The sequence below is a fragment of the Melospiza melodia genome, chromosome 3 (genome assembly GCF_035770615.1).
Source record: "Melospiza melodia melodia isolate bMelMel2 chromosome 3, bMelMel2.pri, whole genome shotgun sequence".
Taxonomy (NCBI): Eukaryota; Metazoa; Chordata; class Aves; order Passeriformes; family Passerellidae; genus Melospiza; species Melospiza melodia.
In genome coordinates, this window is record NC_086196.1 from 17,660,518 (window position 1) to 17,668,479 (window position 7,962).

Genomic DNA, 7,962 nt, shown 5'->3' on the forward strand with positions numbered 1-7,962 from the left:
TCTGTTTGTGAGACAGCTGAACTAACATCACTGCCAACAACAGGAGCTCATGCCCAGAATTAATAAATAAATTAAAACAAAAATAAAATTTTTAAACATACTTCTGTAAAGACCTTCCGCTCTGGCATTTAAATCTTAGCATAATGTTTTAGGCTCAAGCTTAAGTCCTCCTCTCCACAAAATAGTGACAAGATGACCTAAACTCATATGCTGCAGGAGTGGCACTGATGGCACTTCAATGCATGTGAATAAAGAATAAAATATGCCATCAGCTATAAAACTTTTAGTGCCACAAAAATCCCCTTGCAAGATGATTTCAGATGAGGAGAAACTATGGCAGTGACTGGATGATCTCTGTGAAGGCTGCAACATGCAGGGTGCTCTATTGCCTTCACAACCTGCTCTATTTTGAGTACCAAATAATATTGGATCAGCAGAAATTCATGTCCAGTATCAAGATGCACAAAACTTGATTAATTTTAGACAGCTCCATGGGATATCACAAGGACTACACAGGAGCCTAACTTATTAGAGCAGAGGTAGGATCAGAAAGCACTGCAGAAAGAGAGGCAAAAGCTACCCCATTGCCAAAAAGGGCCTTTTTCTCACCACAGAAAGTCTCCAGAACATCATTGTCAGGATTTCATATTAGGATTCAGGGAGGGAGGCAGGCACGTTAGTGCATGGCTTGCTATCATGCATCCTTCTTTGCATGTGTTCTCTTCACACAGTGGTAACACAGGGGAACATCCTAGGTCCCAAACAGGGACAGCACCTGTGTAGCATCTGTGACTGGGCAACAGCCCTTCTCTAAGCCTCCCTCCACCTGACTGGCCTGCTTTCCTGACACCAGGAAATCTGGGTTCAGCCTGAAACTCCATGAAGCTGCAAAGTTGTATGAATACAACACAGACAGAGCTCTGTATCTGGGGGATCTGGTGGACAAAAAGCTGGACATGACACAAGTGCCATTACAGCCCAGAAAGCCAATCATGTCCTGGGCTACATCCAAAGCATTGTGGGCTCCAAGGTGAGGAGGGGGATTCTGCCCCATGATTCTGCTCTTATCAGAGCTCACCTGCAGTGCTGCATCCAGCTCTGGGATCCCCAGCACAAGAAGGATATGGATGTATTAGAGAGGGGCCAGAGGGGGCCACATAGGTGATGAGAGAGCTAGAGCACCTCTCCTGTGGAGACAGGCTGAGACCCCTGGAGCAGAGAAGGCTCAGGTGAAATCTCTGAGCAGGAAGGTCTCCAAACAGAGACATCCTAGCAGCCTTCCAGGGGAAACTTAACCACTAAAATCTACTTATAAAATAGAGGGAAGGCAAAGTTTACACTGGCAGATAGTGACAGGGCAAGGGAGAATGGTTTTAAACTAAAAGAGGAGAGACTCAGATTAGATACTAGGAAGAAATTATTTTCTTTGAGGGTGGTGAGGCTCTGCAACAGGTTGCCCAGAGAAGCTGTGGATGCCCTTTCCCTGGGGGTGTTTAAGGTTTTACCTTGGTCTAGTGGAACGTGTCCCACCCCATGGCAGGGATGGAACAAGATGATCTTTAAGGTCCCTTCTAACCCAAACCATTCTGTTATTCTGTGATGATCAGCACTGTTTGTCCCTGCCTGCCGGGACACCTGTCCAGAGCAGGGATGCTGTCTGCCCCGAACAGACAGGGACCAACACCCCAGGGAGCCCCAAGGATCGCTGTGGGCCCTGAGAGTTTGGAACAGGGCGCACACGGCCCTGACAGCGGTGCCGGCAGCAGGATGCAGCTGCCTTCCCGTGCCAAGGAAATTTCCTGAGCCAAACTCCCGGCACGGCATCCATCGAGGCGCCCTGAGGCAGAGCCTGCCGGCGGCTGCGGTGCCGGGGCCGGATCGAGTCCCGGAGCAGCGCTGGGAACCCTCCATCCATCCCTGCGGCACGGACCGAGCCCGCCTTGCGGAGGGGAAGGGAGACACCTAATGGGAACCGGCGGGGACAGCGAGGTCCAGGGGCTCGGGAACGGCTGGGCAACTACCGCTCTGAGCGCTGCTTTTGGAAAAATATCCACCCGGCTGGGCTGTTGTTCACACACCCACACCATTAAAATATCATGCCTGTAGGCGACAGCAGCATCGTGCACCAGATCAGCCTGGATACCTGGGACAATCGGCATCAAAACTGTTTCCCTCAAGAGAACAAAAGGACTCTACACCCTGCTTTCCCCTTCACTGCGGGCCATGAGCACCGGGTCCTACTGAGAGGTGGGGAAGTGTGACAGGTCCCACGGGACACAAAGGCTCAATTCCTGTAGCGCAGCACTAAATTAATTCACCGATTTCTGGCAGTAGAAAGAGCACATAAGGTACCAGTGATATGAGGCAGTGACCCCATAGATCATTTTCCCAAACAGACCTCCACTCCCAGGGAGGCTGAGCCTGGTGAGTTATAGATATTCTCGAGTTACCCAGCAAACATCCCCTACTAATCCCTTGCAAGAGTCCCTGGGAGCAAGTACTGTTCCCATTTCACAGGTTTTACATCCCCAAGCATGAGAGGGGCTGCAGCTCATCAGAGTGATGGAAACAGCATTCATCCCCCTGACAGCAACATGACAAGAAGAATCAGTGAGGCTGGGCAGTAGATCACTTCCACAGCCACACACAGGCAAGCGTGGAGAACTCACAGAGAAGAGAGCAGCCATGAAAGCCACCAAGTGAAACTGGGAAGAAACCTCACAGATCATTGTTAATGACAGCTGCTCAGCAAGGAACAAAGTGCTTCACACTGGTCATGGGCTGAAGCCCATGGCTATCCATGCTGGCCATCATCTCAGACAGATGTACAGCGTTTGTCTGCCAGGGATTCCAAGCTTTTGTAGTCCTAACCCGCATTGTGGTAACCCGAGATAGGAAATAAAAGTGAGTTCTTGCCAGTATTCCTGGATGTGCTTCAGGGTGAAAGCTCTCTGATCCTCTCTGGCCAAGCTGTGCCTATAACTGTGTGACTCTGGGGAAGCACATGAGTGTTTTTGTGGTGAAAATGTGACTCAGCAAGTTCTGTGCTCAGCCGGATCCTGAAGGAAGCCGTGGGTGCCTGAGATGGAGGTGAAATGCCACCAACAGGCTGCTGACAGCTCCGTGGGACACGGCTGCCCACTGGTGCAGGTACCTGTGGGGAGCAGGATGGGGATGCCACAGTGCATGGCAGAGAGAGCAGAGGTGCTGTAGAAAGACATGGAGGTGAATAATACAGGTATTAGGGGTAGTCAGGGAAAAGGGTAAGAGAAAGAAAGGAGCACAGGGCTCTTCTACAGGAGAACAGGAGAGGGGAAGGACATAGTCACAGATGTCCCACTAAGAAGGAACCAGGAAATTATGCTGATTATAGGCCAATACCTATTGTGGAACTGACTGCCATAAGCATATCAACAAAATATCTAGTTCTTTAGCACAGTCAAGCTTTTTTCTTGGTTCCTGCCAGTGAAAGGCATGTCACCCTTAGCACAGGACACCAGAGGTAGCAGCAAGGTAAGACACAGGTCTGAGCTTGGCATGCCCAGGGTCTGGGAAGGGTTTACTTGCACTTAAATCTTACTGAAATAAATGAGATTTAAGCAAGGGCTTAACTACTGCACTCAACAGAGATGTTTTCTTGAATCAGGCCCTTCATCAAGAAATGTTGATTAGATGTATGTCCTTCTGAAGACATCTGCCTGTGAGGACAATTTCATCATCTCTGAGATGCTCAAATACAATAGTGACAAGGCTTCATGGTCACCCGGGCAGTGAGAGTGCTGAACCTCTCAGATCCCAGTTCTGCTACTGCAGATCATGACAAATAGTGTTGGGGTTTTTTAATCTGAAATAACATCCTCAATAGCTACTTCAGTCCTGCTTAATGCAGGACTACTCCTGATGAGTAAGATGACAGTCTGGTCTTGGGATTCCAGCTCCTTCATACCAGAACAGTCAACTCTGAAGACCACCACCGTGCTGGTGTCACAGGCGCCACAGAAACATGCAGTGCATGGTCCACCTCCTCCACCTGCACAGAAAAAAATCATGTGCCTTCAGCAGAAAATAAACCCATGCAGTCAAATACTGGAGAGAGTGGGGGAAAAGTCAGACAAATGAAATAGATGGATCAGATTCCAGCATGCCCCAAAGGTCACTCCATGCAGGGCCTGCCGGAGGGAAGGTGGGAGCAGTGTCGCTCCTCCAGGGAGGGTGCCAAGCTACCAGTCTCTAGGTGATTAATCCTGGAGAGCAGGAGGCAGTGGAGAACACCCTGCCAATTGCAAATGTGGTGATGGGGCACTGGGGGCATATATATGCATCATTAGTCATCTGCAAGAATTTTGTTTTTGTAACCTCTGCATTTTTATCTGTCACTTCGAGCAATAAATATGCACTCCCGCCAGTGATTTGACATTACACTTGCTTTGGATGGTTGCCTTTCCCAAATATTAATAGTAACTCATTGTGGACACAGCATTGGTATTTAGTTAGATCAGACCAGCTTCTTTTAAAAAACAACTTTTCGTATAAAGAGAACAGATGTTTTTAATTTACACAAAGAACAAAAACAAAGTTCTATTGTTCAGTTATAGTGAACACAAACATTGCAGACACAGAGAAATTAACACCAATTGCATGTTAAAAAAAAAAATTAAAAGCCCATCAAGGTACAAGTCTGCTTATTTGTGCTTTTTCCACCACTTTAACGGCTTAGTGGCATGCAATGATAGCAACAGTTGCTTTTTGGAATTCATATGCATTTAAGTGTGGTATGTTTTAAAGATAAAAATGGCATAAACACAAGGGCAATTTCTAAATACACATTATACAAACAATAATAATAATTATTATTATAATACTTTAATAATAACAGATGAGGAATGTAAACTCTCATAGTCCAGAGCATAAACCAACTACTTGCTCATGGGGATAGGAAGAAATTTCCTCTTTCAGCTGATTTTTCTAAAGTTGTTTCTTACAGGTATATTTTTCCCTGCACCATCTGCACAGAAGAGTGTGGCCTCAACCCTCTGAAACAAGAATGTGCATATGAAGACAGAGCAGTGACATCAGTCACTGAGATTATCTTGTGCCATAGTATGAAGTTCAAGCAGAGCAATCTTTCTACGCTATTTTACCCTGGGAATTCAAGAGCCTTTTGAATGCATTTACAAGCTCCTGGTGCATGTGGGTGAGAGCAGAGCTCAGGCTCATGTTCCTGCCAAGGTGACCAAGCTGGTTCCAGAACAGCAATGCTGCCCTGCAGGTGGAGGCCACTTGCACATCTCTGTCTCACAGACACCCTGAGAAACCCTTCTCAGAGATAAAGCTTTACACCATTCACATTTCTCACCTTCTGAACTCACAACCTGCTTATCTAATTCTCATCTTACTCAAAGGCATATCTTTTCCCATGGAGAAACATCTCTTCTAGTATCTCCTTGAAGATTATCTAGAGGCTGTCTCTAGTTGACAGCCACATCTTCCCTTCTTGGACAGCCACATCTAGGTTTAGAAATACTGACATAAAAATATTTCTATGTCTACTTCATGTTTGCCAGTCCTGCAGTTGGAAGATGACGAGGAGGGCAGAGATTCCTTATGTTGGCTTTTCCCAACTCATAAGTGAAGATTCTATATAAGCAAAGACTTGCTCAGAGAAGTCGTGGCTGCCCCATCTCTGGAATTGTTCAAGGCCAAGTGGGATGGAGCCCTGGGCAACCTGATCCACTGGAAGGTGTCCCTGCCCACAGCAGAGGGGTTGGAATCAGATTATCTTTACGGTCCCTTCCAACCCAAACCATTCTGTGATTTAATGATTCTGTGAATCTGCTTCTGATACATTAAAACAGAACTTTGACCCATTCCCTCTCCCATTGCTCACTAGTTTGTTGGTTTTTTTGTCCAATAATGGGTGCCTTTTTACTATATCCCACATTCAGACTAAGTATGAAATGATGAAGCTTACTTCAGATCAACACACATGACATAGTGGAAAAAAACAAAATAAAAAAAACCAGAACAAACAAAGAAAAAAACCCACCAAAAACAACCTCCTTGCATTTTAACCAATTGTAGAAATAAAGTTATCATTAAAAGGGCTGGTACAGAAAAATTTTAAACACTTTTTGTGTAGTATTCATGTAACCTGGGGATTTCAGTGCCACAGAAAAACAGACACAAACACCGTGACTCAAAGGGCTGGAGCCTTTTCCACCGCTGAAAGCAAGCCTCACTGGGAGAGGTGCTGCTCCAAGTGGCTGGTTTTAAACCTTTTAACACATTATATAATACAAAGCCCAGGTCCAGACCCATGCAGGAAAAAAAGAGAAACCAAAACATTACATTCAAACAGTACCTTTCAGCTCAAAAGAACCCAAGCCATGAATCATTTTATCCACCACAGAATGCCATCACTTCGAAGCTGAAATGCAGCAGCTGTTTATTACCCTGCAAGAACATTAAGATGGGTGCTCCTGTGCAGCCAAAACAGAGAGGAAAACTGAGTAGACAAATAAAACAACCTGGAACACATAGGCTTATCCTCCCTACCTTCATAATGAGTACCAGAGGAACTTTAGGGACCACGAGCAGCTGATGCTTCCAGACGCCCAGTGCTAACAATGCTTTCCACAGCACTTAAGGGATCCTTGGAAGCCAAAAGCATTTGACCTGAACATGCTTTGCTTTGCTTGGTTGACAGTGAGGCCAAGAGCTGGCTATTACACACTGACCACAATTTCTATGTCACATCCAAAGTCACTTCTGTCACACTTAGAACTAAATTAATGCCAGAAGCACAGTAATCACGATGGTCTGAGTTGTCCAAATATGCAGAAACTTGTCTCACTGCTTGTGGCAGCTAATTGCAGTTGTGTACCTGCCCCGACAGTTGACTGCTAATTAATAAATTGTGATCATGCTCTGTCAAACATGGCTCCCTCAGACCCTGACTCACAGTATCTCAGGGAGATGCTACACGTCTCTTGGAAGTGGCTTATCAAAATTGGAACTGTTTGCTATCCAAATATACTGAAGTTTTCACTCAAAATTCAAAATCTCATTGTTACACCACACTCATCACTGTGGTATCTGAGTACGGCCATTTCCAGCAGAATTCCTGCTCCAGCTGGATCCAATGAGGAGTCACTCGGACGCAGAGTAACGGGGCCAGGATCACGCAGCCAGTCCTGCCTGGGCTCATGAGAAGTTGTGGCAGAAGCTGGACGTCAGCTCCCACTGAATGAGAAAGGGTCTTGTGGCCGAAGGACATTAATTAGGAGATTGCTAAAGCCCTGGGGCTCCACTCCAGAGCACTCACACAAGATGTGTGCCACTGTTCCCTGCTGCTGTGCAAAGTGAGCCTGTCTGGCAGGGCAGTGGTGGGGCACTGCTGTTACTTCACAGGTCCTCTGGGAGAGGCAGAAATCGCACTGATTGCACTGTGTCCTGGGACACAGGGCCCACTGGCTTTTGTTTATCCCACAGTGGTGTGAAGTGCACAGCAAAAACAATCTGCGCTACAGCACAGCTCTGCTCATGCCTGTGAAACAAAGTAAGGTAAGAACGTTTGGTCAATGGCCCAAAATGGGGGCAAAAAGGAAATTGAGCTCTGGGTTGAAATGGCTAAAATGTCAACCTAAATCTCTTGTACTCCTCACCCTGCCCTGTCTCATCCATGCCACACAAGCTGTATTTTTAGCTGTCCAAGCTTCTCGGCCTTTCTTTCCTGGGTCACTTGCAGTCCCAGAGAAACAACTCCCATTATGAGCAAAGACTTTCCCAGGCAAGATGCTTGGCCATTTACAGACCTGCACATGGTCTGACTGATACAGAGATATTGCAGCACTTCTGAAAACAAGATGTTTTCATCAAAACACTCTCTGATAATCAAACAAATCAAAGGGCAACCTAACTGGATCCACAAAAGCAAAATGTGCAGCTGCCAAAGTACTGCTG